Consider the following 24,943-nt stretch of genomic DNA (forward strand, 5'->3'; position numbering starts at 1 on the left):
CATGTCTTCATAAAAGTTATCTCTTATTTTAACTGTGCTTAAGTAGTTTTTAGTCAGTAATGATGGTGGCATAGCATTTCTTGTAAAGTAGCAATCTTGCTGTATAGTCATTTTTGCCTTTGGGCAATCTAGTTTTTTGATCATTGGAGATGTAACAGTGAAACCACTGTCAGTTTCTCCATTATTTCCTCAGTAATTACAGGTCTACAGTGCAGATAGCTAATCCAAGTTTCCTTAAAATTGCTTTCCTCTTAAGAAAAATGTCATTTAGTGTTACATGAATTTCATATCTGGTGACTGCATTGTCAGACAGGGTAGTTCTTCGCATTGGATGATTAAGTGGATGTCAGTAAGTGTCTGTGTGATCCTGCTGTGTTCAAAGATGTAAATTTAAAGGACTTAAAGGGAAGGGAGGTTCCTCAGGGAATGTCTGCACTGTGCAATTAAATGCAGTGCAGATAGCCCTGAACTAGGGCTGATGCATCTACAAACTGACCAGCTGTGTTAGCATGATTTTGTACTTCAGTAAAATCCTTGACTCCCAGTAGTAAGCCCTGGCTCCAGCTCAGTGCCATGGTGATGCAGACATACTGCTTCTGCTTCCAGAGCAGGAGTTTGATCAGCTGTGCTCAGTTGCGTGGGAGTCACTGAACTCTAGTATGGCTTCTAACCGATGGAAAGTCATCTGTGATCCTGAATTTCATGTGAGCAGGTTTTGCAATTGTAACTGCTGTTGAATCCATACCTACAGCTTTGCTGGTTTTTTGTCATCTCAGAAGTCTGAAAGAATGGTAGATCAACTTGATTTTGATGCCAAACGCACATGCTATCGCAGTATCACTCATCCAGATTCAGTCACAAGATAGAGACAAAGAAGATGAGGTAAAGCTGACTATATGTTTGGCTATAATTCCTGTGGAATTTGATAAACCTCTGTCAGTGACCTAGTGCGTGGACTTAAACTGCATGTCAAACTTCCTGCACTAAGTTAGAACTGGATCTAATTTGACCTCAAGCTTACACACTTGTCTGCAGGTGTCTATTTGCAATAGCATCTCTTTGGAAAAGAGTTTAAGCTTAACAGTGGAGATAGGGATCGGGCTTCCCTTTGCACATTGCAGCTGACTCCTAAACTAAGGAACTAACATGATTGTGCTGTGCTCAGAAGGATCATACAGAATGGTTTGATTGCAATGATATAGCAATTGGCATTTTGCTTTTTTGTTTTGGGGAAAACCAAATTGTCTTTAAATTATAAGTGGCTTTTGGATTTATGTAAGGGAAGCAGAAAGGTAGGAGAGAAATCCTTGTGTTCATGGGAGATTTCTCAGCTCTTCCATTTCATACATACAACAGGCATTGAACTTTTTTGCTAGAATGAAGCAAGACAAAGGGAATATGGGAGGAATTGCTCCCAGCAAGTAAACATGATTTATTCTCAGTTTAGTTTAGAGGATACACTGTGGGTGTGAAAGATGAATTAGTGTTTGAGGATGGAGAGTGTAGCGTAAAAATCTGCACTAGGGGGCAGCCGGTAACTGATGTGTAGGATTAGTAACGCGGTGTCCCTTCTCACTCACAAGTTGGCCTAGAAAATCCATGTACAGCACAGCTTCTCAGGCAAGGTTTATGCTTCCAGAAACTGTTTAGTCAGCGCTGCCTCTCCTGCGTAAACACAAGAATGAAAAGGTCTTGCATGATATTAGAAACCCTGCACGTGGGAGTGGTGGTGAACTACAGTGATACAGAAAGCTGGGACAAAGAAATCTCTTAATTTTAGCAGTAGTATTGTTCTGACTCCAGGCTTTTTCAAGAGCTGCATTTTAAAGCAAGGTTGTTGATTTTATTTTATTTCATATATCTTAAAGTAATTTACGTTTGTTTAGACAGAGTACATTTTTCTAGGGAAGAGGAAAGAAAGATGAAATTTAGCTCATTGCCAAAATAAGCAGAAAAACTACAATCATCAAGCAAACAAAATAATTTTTGAAACCTTTTACTTTTATAAGTTGCTTTAGTATAAAATTATACTAAAGATTGTTGCTTATTGCTCAACTTTTCTGTCAGCAACACTTACTCATGAAATGACACTTCAGATTTTGAAGTGAATTTACCCAATTCAGCAGAACACTTAGATATAGGCCTGGAATGCAGGTAGGAATAGGAAGCTGTAAGTGCACTTCAGATTCAGAGGTTCAGAATTCTCACGGCAAGAACATTTATCTCAAGGAGGGAGGTTAGGTTCCATGACCATTTGGCAGACCTACCTGTGCTATGATTGCCAATCTGAGTGCTATTTAAGGAAACTGTGGTGGTTGCAAGCAAGGTATGAGTTTCGGATCATAGTAAAAAATCAGAAAAAGTCCCTGTCAGAGAGGAGTTGAGAACTACTGCATAAACATACTTGAAATCTGCATTGTATTTACTTTGCAGAACACAGCTTCAGCTCTCAGAAATGAAAATTTTATTTCCTGGTTTGCCAAATGAAGGAAGCTGAGGCAGGGGAATGAAATTATGCTTCCAAAGTGTCACAACAAGGAAAACTGGAAAAGTTTTTTGACAAAAGAAGATAGAAAAGTGCTAGAAGAAGCAAACGTTCCAATGGTAAAGTGTGCACCGAAGTGTGGAGTCCTTGCTAGGTTAATCCTGTTGGCTTTGCTATATAGACAGTGAGGAGAGACAAGCTCCTCTAGAATCAGAGAAAGAGCTTCACTTCTAAGGGAGGTTTTTAATTTTCCAGTGATTAAAAAGAAAGCCCAGGAAGATCTGACTAGCAAGGGTGAAGTTTGATTCTTTATAGTGCAAGTAAATGATTTTATAATTTCCTGTTTCTATAACTTTCCTTCTTTCTTTTCTTCCAATATCTGGCACATATCTTACAAAAGAGCATATGAACTGCCTGCTGGATTTCCTTAGTAGGTAACTATGTGGAAGTTTATGAATCTCAGCTTTTCCCCACCTTTTAAAACCTCAGAAAGTTATGGTAGTGCCCAAACCCACAAGATCATGGTATTTTCACTTTCGAACCGATATACCCTAAGAAGAATAGATTTTGTGTCAGTTTGCATGGTTCATTTTAAAGTAGCGTCCTGATACATAAATGAGGTTTGGAGACTACCTTAGTGTTAAAAGTAATACATTTTGGCCCTGTGAACCAGAGTATTACACCTGTACCAAGTTATCAGCACTATGTATTTTAACATGTCAAGCTGCAAATTATTTGCTGCTCATCTCCTTACTTGAGCTATTGCAGTTGTAATCCCCTGAGACCATCCTAAGTGGAAATTTTCTTAATGGAGTTGATGGCTGGTAGGGAATTCTGCATCTCTGACGTTTGATTTCTTCACATGCTTCTTAAGCTATAACCACGTGCATTTGCTTGCCAATGTATTGAAAATGTTGGGGTTTTTATTCCCTCATCTTTGCACATCACTGATGTGCAATGTTGAGCAGTAAAGGTAAACTATTGTGTGTAATACTCTATTCTTAAGACTACCAAGGGCACTCAGAGATTTAGGCAAGCACTTTTATATCACACAGCAGTAAAAATCCCATTCTACCAAGTAAAAATGCAGCAGTAGAAAACAAAAAAAAAATTAGCTGTATATAGTATGAGAAACTTTAATACCACTTCACAATGACTGTCTTCTGCCTGTTCTGATCAGAATCCAGATAATGCTTTTCATCTCTAGCTCCCCTGTGTATTGTTTTTAGACTTATTACATGATATCACCATCTGTGCTACTCACATTTTGGGTACAATTCTAGATCTGCATATTTTAAGACATGAATTTATAGCTGAGGTGCCTGAGAGTCTCAGAGTTACAGAAACATTCTCTCTGGTTTTGTGCCATATCAGCCTACACCAAGAAGATAGTCCCTGCCCCCCAAAGCTAAAAGTTCAAATCAGCAGAGAGAAAGGAAAAAATGGGAAAAACAAAGAAATAATAAGATGATATTAATAAGTGAGGTAGTTGTCAATTCACTAATGTTGATCTATTTAAAGGTGTCAAGACAAAGGAAAACTTGAAAGATGTGAAGCTAGTGAGGTGTTTTTATCAGTAAATAATCATCTATTATTAAATTAGAACTTCACTCTGGTGGTTATGACTCTCATTTTACACATAATCAGAAACATCATCCTCGTCACTACTGTGTTTTCTGCATAAAGCGCATTGCTATTTTACAACTGATTTGTGAAAATGAAAACAATGAAAAGTCAATCCAATGCACTGATCTGTATTTTTTGTCTCTTGGTCTTTTCTGAAAAACTTTCAGTCATGGTTGAATAACAACAGATTTCTTCAAACTTTTTGTTTCTGAAACAGATCTTCTGGCTTACGCAAATGTTAGGAAAAGACCATGAGAGAGGGCAAGGAAACCTTAAATGAATTCACTCATTTTTCAGCAGAGAACATATTGAAATAAGCTATGCATTGCCAGAATTAGGCAATATTACCAGACACTGGTCTTACAAATGTTTCTGATAATGTGATACCTTCTCTCATGCCAGATACATTAGAATCAAGCAAATGTATTTTTAGTAACTACTTCAGAATTGTTTAGTCTTTTTCTGCTAACAGAATCATTCTTTATGGGCCCTGACTTTGACAGATTTGTATAAACTCAATTGACTGGCAGTAACTTACTTTGTATGTTGATTACACTGACATTCCCTTTTTCTATCTGGATGACTAAATAATATAACCAAGAGGTGTCTTGAAGAACCAATGAGACAACAGAAGAATGTGACCATCTTCTTTTCTAAGCCAAGGATGACCCAATCTTCCTTCTTGAAGGAAAGACATGTTTCTCTAAGATTAATTTTATGGACCATATTTAAATTTCCTCCTCAAATATTCAGTACATGGTTTTAGGATGAACTTGGTTATAGTAGACTGAGGTCAAATGCAAGCATGAGTAACAAGTTCTTCAGGCTCTATACAAAGCAGAGTGATGGCACTAGCACAGCTCTGAGTTTGAGCTCCTGGGCAGTGCGTAGCTTGGACTTGGCAACACGTTGACAAGGTCATGTGGCCTTTGGATCTGACCTGACTCCTGGTTTGCTGTGGAATACAATAACTATGCATATGATGCATTTTCTAGATGATAATGAAAACTAATTCTGTTTCTATTCTCCTGCTCAATGCTGTTAGTATCATTCCTCAGTGCTATTAGTATCATTCCTCAGTGCTGCTAGTACCATTCTTTTTTTTTCTTATTCCATTTCAAAATGGCTTTACTGAAAACTGATCCAAGGAGAAAGGTCGTCTATAGCAACTGTCCAAGACACTTCTAACAAACACAGTGCAGAAGGACTCTTCCAGTCCTGACCATTTGAGTGAGCAAAAAGCTTGTTCTTATTTATACTGACTGTCATTAATACCTGAGAATTGTTGAAGGACAGCATGAGCCAGCATCTTTTTTTGGTTCTGCCTCCTGCTGGTGGTAGAAGAAAAACTTTGGCATTTTCTGTGCATGTGCAACCTCGCTCTGCAGGCTGCCTTTAGGGCTTTTGCCCCGTTAGAATGATGCAACACATTCCTTACATGAAAATCAGGCCTCTTTTGAACAACTTCTCATACAATAGTTATTGATTTGTACTAGACCACTCATTAAGGTCTGAGTGATTAATATTCCTCCACTTTTTTTCTCCAGATATTGATACATTGTAACCAGTGTGAAGGTTCAGTTGGTCAGATGAAAACCAAAACTTGCAAGATTTCAAGGCTGCATTTAAGAGCAGAACTTAATCATTTTAACTGCCAGGCATGCCTGATTACTATCTTCTAAACATTCACAGCTCCATCATAAATATATAGATTTTCACATTTTCCTAATAAATGAATGAAAATACCTTTTGGGGAATAAAGTGATATGTTTTAAAGGCATTTGTTTACTTTTTCTGTAAGCTCCTGAGATGGCTAACATACTAGTTGTTAATCACACCATCTGTTCAAGCAGTGTTTGACTAAATGAATCAATTCATACTTTTTCTTCTTAAAGCAGTTTTTTACAGAACAATATGTTTGTGTCTATTACCCCATCATTTGGCAATGTAATATGAGATATTTTAATTTTCCTATTTATTGTGCATGGTTTTTCAATCTCCAAATATTTTTTTAAAATATGCATACAGCACAGAAAAGCTGTGTCTATTGATTTCTGTAGCATTGCAAACAGTGGAAAAATCTGTTCCATTCTGCTGTCAAATTTCAACCATCTGATTATATTTAAATGAGTTATTGCAACATGTTTCATTTGAATGACCGTCACATAAGCGATTCCTCCTTTGTACCGAAGATGGCAGTGGTGCACAACCTACCTAGCCGCTGGTATTCAGTCTGGAAGAGTTTTGCTCCGATTTTGGTTACTGGTTCCAGGAAATAGCAAATTAGGGGGAGAAGATTCTGCCAATGGGAATGGCCACCTTTTGTAGTCTTCCTTGGCTCAGTTGTCTCTGGTGAGCTTACATTTACATAATTCCAATCAAAATTCGGGCTAAATACAGAAACTGCAGCTTGAAATAAATATAAATCCGAGTTTAGAAAGTTTGTAATCGATCTGTTTTTAAATTTGTGTTCATGTGCACTTCCTAGCTTCAGCTGAAACAAAAAATCATCAATGTCTGTGCATCAAATCTTGGTCATTCCTGACACCTCATGTGAAAGGCTGTAAGTTTCAAGCGACTATGGGTCGTTTCTAACCCCACAGAAGCTTCACACAAATATGCTTGGATAAGTTCCTGACTCTTTACCTTAAACCGAAGTTTGGAGGTTCACCCTAATGTAGATTCAGAGGAGGAATGCTGGGCTGAGCACCAGGGAGAATCTGACAATTAGTAAAATAGTTTCTGAATAAAAATAATGATTGAAGCCACACTGGTAGTACAAACAAATGAAATGAAAACAAGTAACAAAATTCCTTCAGTATGCTGTAAAGAATAATCCTGAAGGAAAATTGACTGAATGACTTCCTAATAATTTTTCTGTTATTGTGGACTAAACATACCTTGATACATACAGTGGAATCAGAGTTAACAACTGTTCCTAAAGGCTATGTCTTATTTACATGGTCGCTCAGGAAACAGTAAGTGCTTTTCCTCACTGCTGTGATGCCACAGAGAGTTTGCTTTATAAGAGAGGCAACTGTGTCCTCAGAGGCAAATACTTATATATTGAAGACAAAAATTATTCTAAAATTGTGGCTCATTCATAGTCTGTTTTCCAACCTGAGTCTTATTTATGTAAATTCATATATAGTCAGGTTACTTGGCCAGACTCGTTTCTGCATGCTATAATAGAAAAGTGTTTACTAAGTAATGAAGAATGTTGCTGAGATGATCTTAGTAGAGTCTTCATCACACCTTGGTTTGTCTGGTTTTATTTATGGATGGTTTGGGTTTTTTTGTCAATAACAGAAAGAAAGTAAAAAAGCAAATGCGTCTGTGAATGATGTCTCAAAATTTTCAGGCTGTAAATTGTAATCAGTGTTGTGTTGTGCCAGTGGAACACAGTTGTCTTGCTGGATCATAAACAGAGCAGGAGTCTGTTAGTAATGCAGGCATCAAACAGGTGAATATACTAAGGAGTAGGTTCATGGCCTTGAACTAGCACTCAATGTGAACTGGAAGCCAGTGAAAGGTATGAAATAATACATGTATTATTTTCTCAAGTGTCCTGGTAAGGTGATAAGCTGCTGACTTATTTTATAGAAGGTGGAGATTTTGTATTTCTTCTATTTTAATTACCAGCTAACATTAGTCTACTCTGAACTTATTGCGTAAGTCATTGTGAGGTGACTCCTCTGAGAAAAAGGATTATTTCTTGGCATCCCAAAGACAAAAAAAGACATTCTTTCACCCTTCCATCCCTTTTTCAAATCTAGATATTTAGCATTTAGCAAACTTGATCCACTGTGTTGCTCTGAACCACAACGGAGGGGTCCATCCCTTCAGTAAAAGAAAAGGACAGCCTCTTGATTAATCTCACACCTTCACTTAGGTCTGGCTTAAGTTTCAGTTTGAACCAGCCACTATCCATTCCAGTCCTGTTAGTATTAATATATAATGGCATTTATTTCATGTCATTGATTTCTTCTACTGGAGACATGTCATTCTAATGTTGTTGACAATGAAGGTGTTTCATGTCGTCACCTTTCCTAATGGCTCATCTATAAATGTGAAGGGAGGAAGGGAGGGAGGAGAAAGGATGGCCATACACTTTGTAGGCTACTGGAGGATGAAGGCAGTTGTTATAATGCTACACAATTCACTTGTGCTCTTCGAGTCAACAATACCTTATCAAGTATACTAAAGTCAGCACAGAGGGCAATATTGAGACTGAGATTTAGTTTCCAGTTTTAAAGCCTTAGAGAAGTCCTACTGGGAATTTCTTCCCTGAGTCCTGATCCATCTCCTTCAGAAGTATATGTAAGCTACATCCAAGTATTTTAATTTGTCTGTGTTATATTTTATTTATTTGATTATCAAAACCTTGATTTTTGATTTTTCAACAAAATTTTCAAACCTTTGTGTTCTCTCCATTTAAGGGGTTACGGAAGCTGACTTTTTACAGTATACTTTTAAATGTGGGTGTGAGGTAAAATTAGTAAGTCAGTTGTCACATCAGATCACTGAGAAGCTCAGGCAGAGCTACGGCATCAGTATGAAACTGCTCCTACACTGCTTTATCTGGTTAATTAAAAAGGATATCTGGGGGGTTCATGTCAACTTGAATAATGATGTGTACTTTCTGTACATATTAGAATTCTCACTGAAAAATCTAGTAAATAGCATTGCCATGTTGAGATTGTAGATTTTATTCAGCAGATAGATCAGGTCTGCCATTTTAAAAGGGAAAGAGATATGTTTTTCTTCAAAATAAAAGCAGTTCTACTGAAAGAACTACATTTACCTTCTTTACATTAATAGTTTGACAAATCTGACTTCCTTACCATTTGTGTCTCATTTGCAATTTTCTTTTTCACTGGGTGTTGTTCCTTAAGAGTTCGAAATGTTCTTGATCTTTTCGATTAGGCAGCACTTTTACAATTATCTAATCTTGAAAACATAAAATCTTTCATAATGTAACCTGATCTCCTTATTGCTTTTATACACTACGATCTGAATTTGTGCAGTCCTTATTCATATGGTTGATTACTAACTCATATGTAAATCCCAGTGACTTCTGTGGGATCATTTTTCTAAGTGCATTTAAGTAGAAAGTAGGTAATATGTAATTTTTTTGTATGTAAAAGAAATATAATGTGAGTGGTTACTCTTTTATTGCAGAAGGTCTCCTATGGGTTTGTTACAGCTCTTTTCTAAAGATTTTACAGTAATGATTAATTTTCTTCTCTAAAATGTCAATTTTCTTGAAGATAGCCATTTTGAGTCCATTAAAATATTTTAAAAACTTTTAAAGATTTTTTAATCAATTAAACCCCATGATATTACTGAAAATTGGAGTGTACTAGATGACAATTTTAATTCTTTTGCTTTTTGTAAATAAAGGCAAAATTAAAATGACTGACTGTAAGAAAAAAAGAAACAAGGGCCAAGATGAGATCTTAAAAAAATTTGAGAACTTTGTATTATTTAATATAGTTACAAGATTATTTGTTTTGGATACCTGTTACTGTCAAGTTAGAAACTAAACTACATCTGATTATATATAGCAATAATATTCCATTTGTATTGAAGAAAGTTGTCATCAGTCTACATAGGTAATAATTAGTTTTCAGTGCGTTCGTTTTGAATTTTGTACTGTAGCTGACTGGGAAGTGGAGACAAAAGAGAAAATACCATCTAACTGCTCCTAAGGAAAGACAGTCAAACAGAAAAGGAATCTTTAAATATTTGAGATTGTATCTGCATTGAAAGCTAGAGGGTTGAAGTCTATTTCTATTACTCCACCTCCAAATCTCTAAAATTAAAGAGTTTGGAAGTCTGTGCAATTTCTTTCTATATTGGTGCAACAGCATGAGGCGTTAGGAAATATGTTTGCTATGAAGCATGCCATAGGACTGATGGAGTGCCTGGTGTTGGAGCAGGAATAAGATAGAGTCAAATTGAAACTTATAACGTTCTAAATGTTATATTGATATTTCAAGCTCTGGAATGTTAACAAATGTGAGTTGTTATTATTTCTGTGTTTAGCCATGGCTTTCTGTCCCATGTGAAAGATGCAGTACTTTTTGTCAGTAGTAGGGTCATCGTTATTTTTTACTCTGGATTTTTGGTAAATAAGAACATTTTGAATGCCAAAATAAAGCAATAAATTTGTAGAAACGACCCTAAGTTGTTTTGGCAAAAAAGTTGCACCCTTGCTATCCACCAATAGTAGGGACAGATTTTTATGAGTTTCAATATAATAGCTCCTAAGAATTATTTGGTATCAGATCCTCTTTACCAGACATTGTACTCAGTAAAGAACTTGCAAGTCCAGTGAGCTTTAAATTAGTGTGCTTATGCTATTTACTAGCATCATGCTGCTAATTCATTACATGTCTTCCACCTACCTTTAACTGGTGCTTAGATGATAAACTAAAGTTTTAAAAATTATGTTTATGGCAGATTAGAGGGGATTAAGATAAAGGAAAAAAAAGAAAGGAGAAGATGAGTGAGACAGGGTACAACACTGGTTCTTTGATCATGAAAATGCTTTATCAGTTAGGTCCACGTAATGTCTGATTCTCTACCATCTTCAGGCCATACATACTCTGGTCTTCACTGAATCGCATATTTGTTCATTATATACTATTCTTTGTGCTTTTGCTCTCTTAATTACTTTCCTGTGTGGTGGTGACAATGCTCTAGCAGCTTGACAGTCTCTAACTTCCAGTTTTCTCCTATTTTAAGGAAATTCTTGAAGTATCATGGAAGAGAGAAGATTCAATAAAAAGCAAGTACTAACTGCTATATACAGCCCCTACAGACATTGTTAATTCCATAGACTTATTTTCATAACAAAAGGAACTACAGTACCGTAATTCCACCTAGAATGGAAGTCTCACAATCAATGGGCTATGCAGAGAATTTTTTCAGTTAGTTGCTTATTCCTGTATTAGTTTGCATGTAAACTTTTTCTTTTTCCTTCTGTTACAGGACCTTGAAGAATCAAATCTTTTATACATTTTATTTAAACGTTGTGAAAATATTCCATTTGCAATTTAAATTGATTAAATCTCAAAGCAGAGAATAAAAGGAAATAATGATGACAGAAAGACTTGTTTAAAAAAATGCTGCAAATGTGGTGATGTATTACTCAAGGACAAACATTTCCTTTACGCAGTGCAAGAATCTGATAAGTTCCAGAATACTGTGAAATTACTGCAGCAACAGTGTTGCAATTGTAGTAGAATCTCACCTCTTTTTGCTGCACTTGCTTTTGCCTCCTTAATCTCTTTCTTTATTCATTAATGTGGAAATGAAGTCTCTTGTGGACTTAGCATAACTGCCACCCCCCTCTTTTCAGGCCACTTGCCAACACTTTCTAAGCACTTAAGTGAATCTTGTCCAGGAAATGCAACAACGAGACTCGTCCAGGGTAGGCCAGATGATAAGACTTTCGATCCTTCTAGACTCCTCCACTCTAGACAAGAGTGAACACAAAAATAATGTTTCAGAAACATAACAAACAAGGACAATTGGAAGCAGGTGTTGCAGTAAAAAGTTGTTATTTGCTGGGCCTGCTAACAATGACATTTGTTAGAAAGGTAAGAGGTATGACAATGGAGTCATCATTTTTACCAGGATGGAAGCAAACCCAGCTCCAGTAGACTTAAAGGCACAGTAACACGACTGTCACGATCACCTGTGCCTGTTGGCTTTTCTGTTATCAAATTGACTGTTATTGTGAAATAGAACACCTCATGCCATTTCAGGCAACGCTTCAGCATTCACTCTTTTCCTATAAAACTCTGAGTAATCTGCTTTTATGTAGAGAATTGAGTGAAGAGGGACTAACGCTTTCCCACATACTTACTGAAAGCTTCTCCCGTGGGGTTTATATGGTCCATAGAAAATGATCACAAAATTCCACTTAGTTATCATTATGCATCATATGAGCAATATCCTCTAGGTCTTGATTTAGCCAGACGTTGTGATAATCCCTTCCTCAAAGGATAACCTAGAAATGGGGGTGTATCTACACTCAGGGTGTGTGAATATAAATTACAGATGGCAAAGCACTGTATTTTCTAGAGTACAAGATGCACGTTTTATTTATTTGTTATTTTGTGCTTACTTCAATTGTTTTAATAATAAGTGTTTCTAACTACTTTACACTTCAGAATATACAATCTGTATGAGTTTTAAGAGCATATATTTTTGCTTCTGTTCTTTTCAAAGCAGAAAGTTATGGTAAGCCACTTTTCTATTTTTACATCCTCTCAAGGGACTTAAGTAAAAAAAGTCTGTGAAACATTGCACTAAATCACCAGTCAATGAGGCCACTCACAGTACATAAACCTAACTGTGTTCATAAGTCTTTTCTGGGTCAGGGCCGAAGAATGTATTCACTTGACAGTACTGCCTTAAAGACAACTTAACAAACAAAAGAATCAAGCACAACAAGTAAAGCATCATTCTTATGAAGACACTTGACATTCCCTGAAGCATCCACACCCAAAAAATCAGTCCACACCTGAAAAGCAGACTAAACTAAAAGCAGTTTAAATATGTTCTAGTAGGAGAAGTTCAAATATTTGCAAATATTAAGCAATTGTTCTATGTACTTCTAATTCATCTGGTTGCATTAAACTGGAATATGTAGAGTTCTCTCAGCATCACTCAGAAAACTGAAAACTTGATAAGCTCTGAAACTCACTGTGTTTACTGAAAATGTGTAACTGTACATTCAATAGGTCTGTAGCAATTCTAAAGATGCTGTTGTCTTTTCATACTTCAGGTTTCTAAGGCTTCATACACAGTGTAATTAACCCCCAGTTGAGAACAACCTCTGTTGTTCATTCCATACATGAATTCTTTCAGTACAGCTAACATACCAAGTGGACTGTGTTAAGAGTATTTGCATATTGTTACAAAATGCTTTTGTTTTGTACAGGTTTTTGTACTACAGAGCATACTAATTGGAAAAAAAATCTATGCACCAATGTTGCCAAGTTACATGTTGAAGTATTAAAGATATATAAAAAATTGATTTGTAATGGAAATGCTGAATCTAAAGAAAGAGACTTAAATGGCTGCTTCTCTCTGTCATTTAAAAAGTAACCACATCTATAAAACTCCATGTGTTTTGATAGAGCATTCCATACATTCAGCTTAACCACTGAAACTTGTTATACTCTATATCTGTTTTCACCACTGAGCTTAAGCTAAACGTTCTTCTAATGCTTAGAATACTTTTTTCTGATTGCCTTTAATATTTCTTATCATGATACTGGGAGACAGATGAAAGAACTGGAAATCAGGATCTCTTGAGTTCTCTTTTCCATTCTTCAGTTTACTTAAGTGGCTTCTCTGCAAATTACTGTTTAGCCACCTGCAATTTAAGAGAACAGTTTTGCAGATACCTAATTGATGACATGAGATTTGGAAAGGGTCTGGTAAACTGCTTTGCAAGGCTTGCATGTTAGCCACAGCATTTTAAATGCAAAATACCTATGCTAAGGTATTGGGAAACATTTTATTGTGTTTTATATACTTTGTGGCATTTAAAGAGCTGCTTCTGTTTCTGTTGTGGAAATGCCATGTAAAATCCATTGAATTGAATATAGGTGATATTTTTTATGTTTTACCTGTGTGCGGATTTGTTTGATGGTTTCTTTTGTATTCAGATTATGTTTCCACTTGATTCTTTCCCTCCAATTGCCTGCCGATTATCTGTGACACGGGAACTCATGTTTATAGAAAAGTGGTGAGGAAAAGTTTATCTAATGTGACAGAATCAGGATATAGTTGTGTTCTAGGTTCACCTTTAAAATTCTGCTCTCATGGCTATCTATGGCCAGCAGCTGTGCCTATAGAGCCAAATCCTCATTCCCATGTCTGCCTCTCTGGGGTATGTTGGCAAGCGTGTACGAACAGAATACATTTGAATAACATTTGAAAAATATCCTTGCGACATTTATACATGTATTGTTGGAGAGATGCTAGTGGTTCCAGACCTGTTCCTGCACAGTTTTGTACATAAAACTACATCTCTCCCTACAGTATTTCAACATTTACTCTCTTGGATCAAGATAAAACTAGATAAATAATTTTTTCTCTTGGAGGTTAGAATATTCTATTTATCTTCCTTCAAGTGTAAGAGAAAAAGAAATGTAAGATCTCTTAGTCAACATTTATAATTAATAGCAAGGTGAATGAATGCTGTTTAAAATTGTATATGAATACAGTCACTTATTAGTTAGTTTTGTGCTACTTGCTGATATGATACTACTTTCTGCTAATGCTGATATGAACAATTCATTTCACTGATGGGCAATGACTGCATAATTTAATAAGAATACATAAATACCTCAATTAATTTTAAAGCTGTAAATGTGTGCATAAGCAGTTAATCTGGGCAGCATGAGAGAGAGCCCTGTGAGTGCTTCTGTGACAAAATACAAATAGTAGTTAATCTATATGCAAAACTGAATTTACCAGAAGAAACAAATAACTTTGGCTATAATCATGGCTTGCTTAGGGAAAAGTAAACTAACTGATCATTACTCTTGGGAAATGATTTAATGGAAACAAGAGAGTATCAATTTGATCCTTCAAGAGTCATTCAGTTATGAGTTAACACAAGGGCTATCCAGTAACGTAGTATTTATCATTAGGTTATACACCAGAGCTTCCAGACACTTAATGCCTGGGGTGGGAATGTAATTCAGATCATTTCACTTCAAAAGCAGAGGCCATTTACCCACTTGAACAAAAGGAGGATGTTTATTAGTGGGTAGCAGCAAGGAAACTTGGCCAGGCATTAGAACAGCTGAGAACATGACAAATTTTGCTCAAAACCACCTACATTTTCATTCTGTGAGCTGTGAGGAGGAACTACTTTGTTCACAATTTTTCACCTAAAATTATTTTGCAGGTGTTCTTCATTGAGAACCAGGAAAGGGTACAATCCTCTCTTAAATTTTGCCATTGAAAGTTAGTGTTCTTATTTGATATATCAAGTTTAGCCAACAGTCTAAATGTTTTGAAAGAGTATTATTTCAAAATTGGAGCTAACACTTTTAAGCTGCTGGTTTACACCTTTGAACAATGCACACTCAAGTGTGTTTTACTGTATTTTTCTCCTTTCAACTGGAACAGATAATGAGAAGCTCACTCAATTCAATGTCTCTAATTAATAGGTAAATAAGTGTTGTTTAAAATGATACATGAATGAAAACACTCAGTAAGTTTTATTCTATGAGCAGTGGTTGATGTAAGATTCAAGATTTCTTCTCTTTCTATGAATCAGTATTTTAATAAATTCCAAAAGAAGAGGAAACATGGAAGCCTCCAACTACTTTTCCACTAACTTCCATTTGAGCTCTCTTGAGGACTACAAAACTCTCCCAGGAAATTTGTGGCAAAAAAATTTCCTCTGTTCTAACATGTCACTGGAGGTTTTCATTCCAAATATCAGAAATTGGTGACAGTTACTGATTAAGTTCTGACTTAACTCACCTCTTGAAAACATGTTTATGAACATTTTCCAAAACTCTGAAAATAGTCTTCTAACATCTTCTAACACAGAGGTGCTCCTGGCATCTGTAAAGTACACAGAAAACTAGGCTACATTCCTTATGGGGTTTTTGGTTGGTTGGTTCCTTTCCAGAGCTATTCCACAGGGTGAGATAAAGGAGGCCACACAAAATTGACACAGATTAGAGATTTTAGACCATTACGGTGATTGTGACTAAATTTTGTGACATTCTTCACATCTTTTTATCTTCCTTGTACCTTCTGTTTAAAATCTCTTAACAGAATTCTTGCAATTTACGTCAATGAAAACACATATGTGCTTCAGGAACAATAGCATTGCGTCTCCACAACTCATTAGGAAATAAAAAAACATACATTCAAAATAATGTGCAAGTAAAACTTGCATTTAAAACTGTGTTGCTACATTATTATCCTGTTTACAGTCTTTCCTACAGCTTTTCTCACAGAAAAATGTAGATTTGGATTCTAACTGGAATAAAAATGCCAGAAAGCTTTGGCAAGAGGATGGTTGCTGCATACTTAGGGATATTGCATGGAGAAAGAAATGTGTTTGTAATTAGGGAAACACAGAACAGTTCTGATTACATCTAAGAAAAGCCAAATAGAGTAACTTTCTGAAGGACAGACCATGTAAGCTTAAGTGGATGAAAACTCAGCTTACACTAAATTAGTTAAAGGAAGTACGCAGGTTCTCACAAAGTTGCTTTAACAGACCAGCTATTTCACAGCCTTCCATAATCCATTTCTAGACTTGTTCTTGAATTAAAACATACACATGATTTGTCCTGCAAGGTTCAAAAAGTTTAACCAGTTTTCTCTCAAAATCTGTGAGTTACAAAAAGCCAGAAAAACATTCTGCTAAAGATAGTGGTAATCTATCTACCGAACTCAGTGGGCACTAAATAGACATAATTGACTATATTGTGTTTTTAAAAGTGTCCAAACACTGTTTGATTTTGAGAAAGATTTAAATGGAGAGTAAAGTGCTGCTGCTGCTTCTCAACAGAAGGTTTTCATATCTACCTGACCCTTGGAATCCAGACACTTCTAAAAAGCATCACTTTAAAAATATTTTAAACCACTCAGTCTGACTAGTTAGTGTTGGACTGTTTAGGCTCACACACTTCTACTTTGAGCTCAAAAAATTATACAGGCTAAACTGGTGAACTTGGAGAGCAACAGCAACTTAGATCTGCTGAAATAATGATGCCACAGAAATGTCTACATAAGGATTATCTCTGCAAAATACAAGTTCTGATTGAGCGATGTTGATCAATTGCCTTTTATATCTGACCAGCAGGCAGGTTGTATGGAACTTGAGACTGCACAGAAACCTACATTTTGAGATGGTTTGAGAAAGCTAAAGCTTCTGAGTGAGTTCCTTGTAGCATTCTCCATCTTGACATGAGACCGTATTTTCATGGCACACAGCACTAACAGATGTGGTACTACAGTTTAATTTACTATGAATAGCCACGTTTCATCAAAGCACTATTATTCTCAGAAAATGCCCGGAGAATGTTAAGACCTTGACTTTTCAAAATGTAGCACTCAGGCCTGACCTCTTCCAATTACTGATTTTTCTACTGATTATCTTACCATTAAGAATTTTAGGTCCCTATTCATAAGGGTAGTGACCAAAAAGCTTCTGAGCCCTATGTCTGTGGTACCTAAGAGTCGCAGTCGTTGTTGAATGTGCAAATAAACGAAATCATTCTTTTTAGAAAGAATGAGTGAGCCAAAGGAAAATTAAGATATTTCAGTTAAAAAAAAAAAATTAATAGAGCCAGTGTTTTTAAAACAGGTCCATGTCAGCATCTGTAACACCCTTAGAATTTTAACTCACATTCATAAGAAAACAAATCCCATCATCTTTATATAAATGCAGAAGAAACTTTCCAGAGCAAATGGCAGCAGAAGTGGAAAGGGAACAAGACTGAAATTCTCATCCAACACAGATGTTTGCTTTGTGTATTTGTTGAAGTCAAGCAGGTAGTATTTCTGTCCCTGGAAAAAACGTGTCTAAAAAAAGGTCTTGAAACACCTTCTTTTCCTATCTCCTTCAGTGTATTCAATAGCATACCTAAAGGGATACACCAACCCTAGATATTAAATCCCCAAATCCTGCATGCATTCTTGTGTGAACTTCACCTGTATAAGTCATTCTTGCTACAAGTTAAGGACTTATACATTGACATTAGGTACCAAACCTGCAATCATGTTTGCTAAGCGCAGGAAACTTTTTCTTCAGCTGGTAAATTTGTCACGACTCCCTTGAAGAATGTCATGGTATGTAAGCATATAATTTCAAGAAAAAACTATTATACCTTAGGAATACTTCTTTAAAACATTCTCCTAGGGTTTTCCTCTTGCACAACAGACGCTTATTTCTCATTGCAAGTTTATCCAGCAATGCTGGGCACAGAGTGCTCCCAGTTCTCCACCTAGAAAGGAGAATCATGGATGTAAGCACAAGCCCTTATACTGCTGTTCCGAGTGCTACAAAGCAGACAAAATTTGTGGTATGTTGGAACTATTGTAGTTTAACCTCTGTGTTGACAGATCTTTTTGTACTCTGTGTGATCATAACTTATCATCTTTGGAAAAACATCTTATTTTTAGGTTTTTTGAGGGTTAACTGTACAATATATGGTATGTTTTACTGATATTTTTCTCATTCTGTAGCAACCCTAATGTTAGTTGGTGGAATTCTCACTATGTGATATAAAGGTCAATTGGTATAAAGATGTTTTCCAACAGTTGTGATGACTTTAGAGGATATACTGTAAGGCATTTGTCTGGAAGCAATTAAAAGCTAATATAAACTCACCATTTATTTTAATCAGTCAATCATACTCATTTCTTTCTCTCAGTGTTTTTCTTCTGTTTTAATTTTTTGAATCTTAACTGTCGATAACGGCTTTTGACTTTTCCTCTTTCTTCTCCCTTCACAGATCAAAGCTTTTGGATCTTTCAGGGTTTTCAAGCAACGTTCTGACATACATTCAAAATTTCTTTACACCGCAGTCTTCCTATTTTCCTTTTGTTCTTGATTCACGTATAAACAGCTAGGTTCACTTTAGTTATTTACAGTATACTTAAAAATAACTTCATGTGAGTGTAGTTATATACTTTTGTAGTATATCATTTTTTTCCTTCTCCCCCAGATCTTCACAAACTAAAACAATGCTCACAGTTTACTGAGAGCTGAGTTGACACAGGTCCAGATTTAAATCTCAGATGTACAAGAAGAGTATCATTTAAATTAAAATCAAGCTACTGTTTCTATGATGAGGATGTTCTGATTTTCAAATGTGTATATTGAGAGCTGTTGACATAATGACTAAAATGCATGATCCTTTTTCAAAACATTTAATCTCTTCATTATATGCTATTCCATTTTGTATTAGTTCTTTTTAATATTGTAAATGGATATGTGCATAAAAGCAAAGTATAGACAGTTGAAATGACTATTGCTATCATTATTCAGAAAAAAGTATACTCACCACTGCCTTTAATAGACCTTTGCCTGAATAAAAGACAGAAAAATAAAATCCTTTTTATTACAACTTGTAAAATCTTGGAGTCTAGTCCTTAAGTCTTTCCTCACTGGCAAGAATAAGTACTGAGAATTTAAATTCCATCAAACTGAAGGATGATGCAGAAACATGTTCCTCCCTGTTTCTTTAGTGCTGTGAAACAAAATGAAAACACTGCCTCTAAATATTTCTTTCTAACAGTCTTTAGTGGCTGATTAAATATTTGCGTGGTTCAATAGCAGTTCTGTAGAAGCAGGCTCAATGCTCAGAAATTCACTGAAGTGCAAGACGGAATCATATCGTGGTGAACTGTTAAATTGTGCTTATACGTGAAAAGGCATGGAGCAGTACGTACTGAAGCACCACCTCTTAGATAAAGATATGATTTATTTTCACTGAGAATTTCTTAATCTGGAAATACTCTATAAACTAAAACAAATCTGGTGTATGAGCTTTTCACATTATTTTATTCCCTCTGGATATGATTATTTGCATTATTTTTAACAACTTCTTAGAAAAGTTCTATGCAGTCTATTTTTGCAGTGGGCAGTATGCTTACCAGGAATGACTTATTGCTTACAAGATTAGTCTACAATATAGACCAAGGAAGGCAAATGCATTCTAACTTGGAAATTTCAAGAAAAGCTGTACTGTTTTACTCTTTTATGACCTTCATTATGGCCTTAGAATTGAAAAATCTTTCTAAACTCCTACCCATCTGCTCTGAGTAAAGCAAATGTTTGTGCTGCTGCTCTCCATAATCCCCTTTTCCTTTCTCCCACATCTGCTACTGACCAGGCCTTTTCTTGATTGTTATGGAGTGCTTAGCTTGAAAAGACACAACAACTTTAAAATGAGAACATGTCATTGTTATTAAAACATTTTACTCAGACTCAAAATCAGGGTTCAGGAATCTTCAGATTTCCTCAGTGATCTTGGGCAGCTTACCGAATCCCTCCATGCTTAGGTCTCCTATTTGTAAAAGGGAATAATAATGTTTATTTTTAGGAGAAAAGTATTGTTACTTATTTTGATTGAAAGAATTGGTTCATTGCATAATATGAGGAAATAATATTATCTCTTGAGGCTTCCACACACTGTGTATAATGAAAATATTTTAAAGAGTAAGCATACTGTCTCAAAATGCTTTAAAATTAAATTATATATGAATTGCTACCTTTGGTTTTTGAGTGTATTGGACCTGCTGTTTCAGCGTTTGTAGACAGTGAAATAGTAAAGTAGTTGAATAAAAAATACTAAAGCTTTTCTGCACTTCCGTTGAACACTAGTAAGCTCTATGTACTATATTCTGTAAGTGCTAAACATAGGAACTCTCCTTACTGTAATGTTCATTTGGAAGGCCAAATGTCTGGAGAGAAAACTTATTAAGGCTTGCCCATGTACGGAAGCTTCTATTGGTTTAATTATATAAATCAGATTTATATGACATGTATAAACACTACACTGTACTGCATCTTGGCAGGCACATGTTATTCAATTTGCTTCCAAGATTTCAGGTTGCTGAGTGTCACATATTGCATGCCCCAAATACAATGAAAAAAACAAAGGCAAAAAAATTGCAACCCTCCCCCCCTTCCCATAGGTCCAGTGGTACCGAACCCAGGCATATTTGGCTTTAGGATTTCTGGGATTTTCTTAGCACTTTGCCAAGTGGAGCAGCCTTAAAAATTGATTCAGAGGAGAGCTTGTCAACCTAAACAAGCATGTGCAGAAGTGGTTTAGCTTGTCAACACGCTTTTTTGAAGCAGATCTTAGACTGCACCTTCTTGCTTCAATCGAATGAAGGAGAAAGCCACAGATCCTTTGAAATAATTGCTCCTGCTTTCAAAGGAGTTGTTTATACAGCAGAGTAGATATTCAGTGAGTTGTTTAGAGATACTTATGGTACGGAGATATTACTTGTTGCAGAAGACGGGAGGACACAAAGGTCACTTGACTTCCGGAGGCCTGAACAGTTGTGTTGATAACAAACATGCCATTCTAGGATTGCATACAAATACGGGATGACCACAACCGGCTGCAGGGTTTCTACATGAAACTATATGAAAAACTTATTCTATCTTCCATTTCAGAGCAAACGTTCACAGGAACCAATACCAGTATCAAAGGGGTGAGGTTGCACTCACGTCTCTGGCTGCTTCAGACACTGTTGGTGCATTGCAAACCAGTTTGGTTTCAGCAAGTCAGCTGGCAGGGTATGGCAGTGGTAGCAAATATTTATGAACTGACAGCTGGCCAGTGCATACTGTACCTCTAAAAATGTACTAGAAATGCATCTAATTTCAGGAAAGATTTACAAATACAGTAGGATCAAACTGAACTGTGGTCATACTTCCCTCCTTCCTTGGTGGGTGGCCTGTATGACACCTATGAAGGGAACATTCGTAGGTCACCCAGGATTGCAGGTGTTTGAATATGGGTTTGAGACATACTGGTAAGGTGGACAGCAACAGCAGCAAGCTGAGGAAATCTTGTGGTACCAACAAGGGCAAGCAAGTATTTTGTTTTCTCCCAGTAGCGCAGTGTGCAGAGTGTCTTACTGCCTGTGATTGTATGGATGGCAGGTGAGAGGAGTGTATTTGGAGTTTCCTGTTCCTGTCAAAAACGCATAGTTCCTGTAACAGGCTGCAGAATGTGGAGAATAGGATGCTGCAAGGGTCAAATACTTGTGTTTGCAAAAAAAAAAAAGTAGCTCATAAGATAAATGGAAGTGTTGATACAGGCAGTGCCTTAATATCATAGTGTTGTATTACCACATGTTACATATTCCCTAGTTGCAGCTTGTTGCCTCTCTTTACACCCATTGCAGTTAATCGTAGTTGAAAATAGAAATATCATCAGAGTGTATACACAGCAATGTGAAATGTGTTGGCTTTTATTTATTGTAGATAGTTTACTTGAGTTGTGAAATGTATTCTGTGCCCTACCTCATAGTTGTTTTGATTTTAAGATTTATTTGTCCCAATTCAAGGGACATACTGAAATACAGAAGGCTGAAAAAGCTGGTTTTAATTTTGTTTAGTGACAGATTTTGCATTGTTTTAATTGATTGTTAAGACTAAATTCTCTGCATTTGAAATTAGACCTATATTTTCTAGGAGGAGCTTTAACCTGCTCCAATTTAATATCATATATCAAACTCCAGCCTTCTAAAAACGTGTCCGTTTTATGGTTATGATTAACTCTTTTTATTCCTTACTGCAGCACCTGCCAGTAGTTGAGAGCTGCAAGGAATGTTCTAATCTGTGATTAAATGTGTTGCTGCTTCTCATTCTTCTTTCCTTTTTGATTACCAAACCTAAAACTTTCCAAGGGGAAAGTATGAATACTTGATTTTCAGGGAAATCCATCTATTGTAAATGCAAATCATTCTTTGTATTGAAAGCTCTTATGCCACTGTGCAAATGCACAGAAATCGGTTATACAGCTATGCGTCAAGGCTGAGGTACACACAAGACTAGCTAATTCCTTTTTCAAAAGTCCACAAGATTGTCCTTTGACACCATGTACAGAGCACATTTACAAATGAAATTCTTTATCATTCTAAACCTTTTCTTAAATATTTTTAGCTTATGCAACAGCATCTGGTTTAAAACAGGAAACAGGCTTATAGCTAAATGACTTTTGCACATAAATATTTAAGACTCTATATACTGAAATGTGACACCACAAGTTATCACTTCCCGGTATGCAGCCTCTTATGCTCAGTTTTATTTTGGCAGATATAAAATATCACAGAGACATGACAAATGTAAAGTCCTTCTCAGAAAACAAATTAAGTTCTAATATCACTTTGGAATGCTATAATCTTAAAGCAGTATTTCTGATTTTATTGAATTGCTGTTTTTTTGGGGGCGGTTGGTTTTTTCCAAAGGTAATCTGCCTTCACATTTACTTAAAAGTTTGACCTAGTCTGCTCCCTGTTCAGCCAGTGGGAGCTTTGCTGTAAGTTTCAGCTGATAATTTGTATTACAGGAATGTGTAATACAAATAGTGTAAACTCTCTTCTTTCATAGGATATCTACAAGCTTTAGGAGATACATTAAGCAAAAAGCATAGTTATGTTATTCTGGAATTCAGTGTTGGGGAGGAAGAGTTATAGCATATAAGTAAATGATCTGATTGGCGATTGACATGTTTACTACATGAATGCCTTTTTTTTTTAATGTCCTTTCTCAGTTGTGCGTCCTTATCCCATGCTTATATTTGTCTTTTTCTTCAGAATATGAACTACATGTGCCTGCTGTTCTATTTACTCTCCCTCTAGCTGACCCATTTCAGCTAAACAACCTGGGATTTTCTACTGACTTTTCACTGGTCTCAAATGGACTTCTGTCTTATTCAGAACTTTGCAGTGGGTAGCAGCAGGCATGGTAGAAGCCAGTTTGAAAGCACGCAAAATCTTCTAGATGTCGGGGACCCCAGACTGGTTCCTCCAGACTTTGGCATGTCTTAAGACATCATCGGGTAGTCACTTCTGGTTAATCTTAATGAAGGTTTTAGTAATAATGAATAATTTAACGGCTAATAAGAACTTCATTTTGTACTTGTTCAGCACAGGAGGGATTTTGAGTATTATATTCTGTTAAGTGGACATTATAAGACGCATAAAGAGATGTAGGCCTGCCATTGAAGTATTCCTAGAACATAGATATACCTCAGATAAAAAAATGGTTGAGAACAGTAGTCCACAAACTGAGTGGGCTGCTTGAAAAGGAGCAAAGGGAAAATGAGAAGAGAGGCATGGACAGTTCGAAGGAGGTTGTGTGCACAGTGCGTCTGAGGCAAAGAGCAGGTGAGGGGGCAACGTGCAACAGAGTAGAGTAAGCTCTGACACAGTAGGGCACTCAGCTATGAGTAGCTTTACCCAGAGCTGTTGTTCCACTCCAGCTCACTTAGACTGAGTCCCACCTGCCTCCCACAGACCTAGGAGAGATGGAAGTTGCAGAAAAATTAATTTCTCTTTCCTCCACAGACGGTGGGCATGATCAGAAAAGAGAGTCAGGGAGAACACTAGAGGATGGTATGGTCAGAAAGGAGGACTCTGATGACAGTTCCCTACAATTCCAGAAAGCTTTACAGCCCTGTCAACTTGCAGTTTCAGTTTGGGTAGCTTAAGCTTAGGTACAAATATTTTTAGGAATAGTATTTCCTTTATGCTGTTTCTAAAGAGCATCACATATAATCTAGGGAATGCACGTTCTTAGCTTTGTACATCTGAATACATTGATAACAGCAAGTAGGGATGGACATGCAAGGTTACAAAATAGTGTTTAGGTATTCTAATATTCTGATAAAACATTCTATTAGATTTATTCAAAACTACATGAAGAAATTACTGTGCATTTTAATTAAAAATGATAGCCTTACTCTGAACAATGATAACATTTTATCAGTATTGGTTTAAGCTGTAAGGAGTTCTGAAAAGTTTGTAATCTCTTAAATTTTTTCTTATCAAAAGCCAATGATAACTGTGATCATATTGATTTGATTCTTAGCATGGCACAGTTTTGACTCAAATTTTGAAAATAAGTAATAATTTCTATGAAAATTAGCACTGAAAAAATAAAATATTTTCAATTGTCCTGTGTTTCTTATTCAGACCAAACTTGCACCGGAGTAAAAAATTACCAACTGAACTTACCTGTGATGAAAACACACTTTCTGGATACATGAATCATTAAGTAGAATATTTTTAAATTATATTTAT

Source organism: Aptenodytes patagonicus, chromosome 6, assembly GCF_965638725.1.
Source record: "Aptenodytes patagonicus chromosome 6, bAptPat1.pri.cur, whole genome shotgun sequence".
NCBI classification, from domain to species: domain Eukaryota; kingdom Metazoa; phylum Chordata; class Aves; order Sphenisciformes; family Spheniscidae; genus Aptenodytes; species Aptenodytes patagonicus.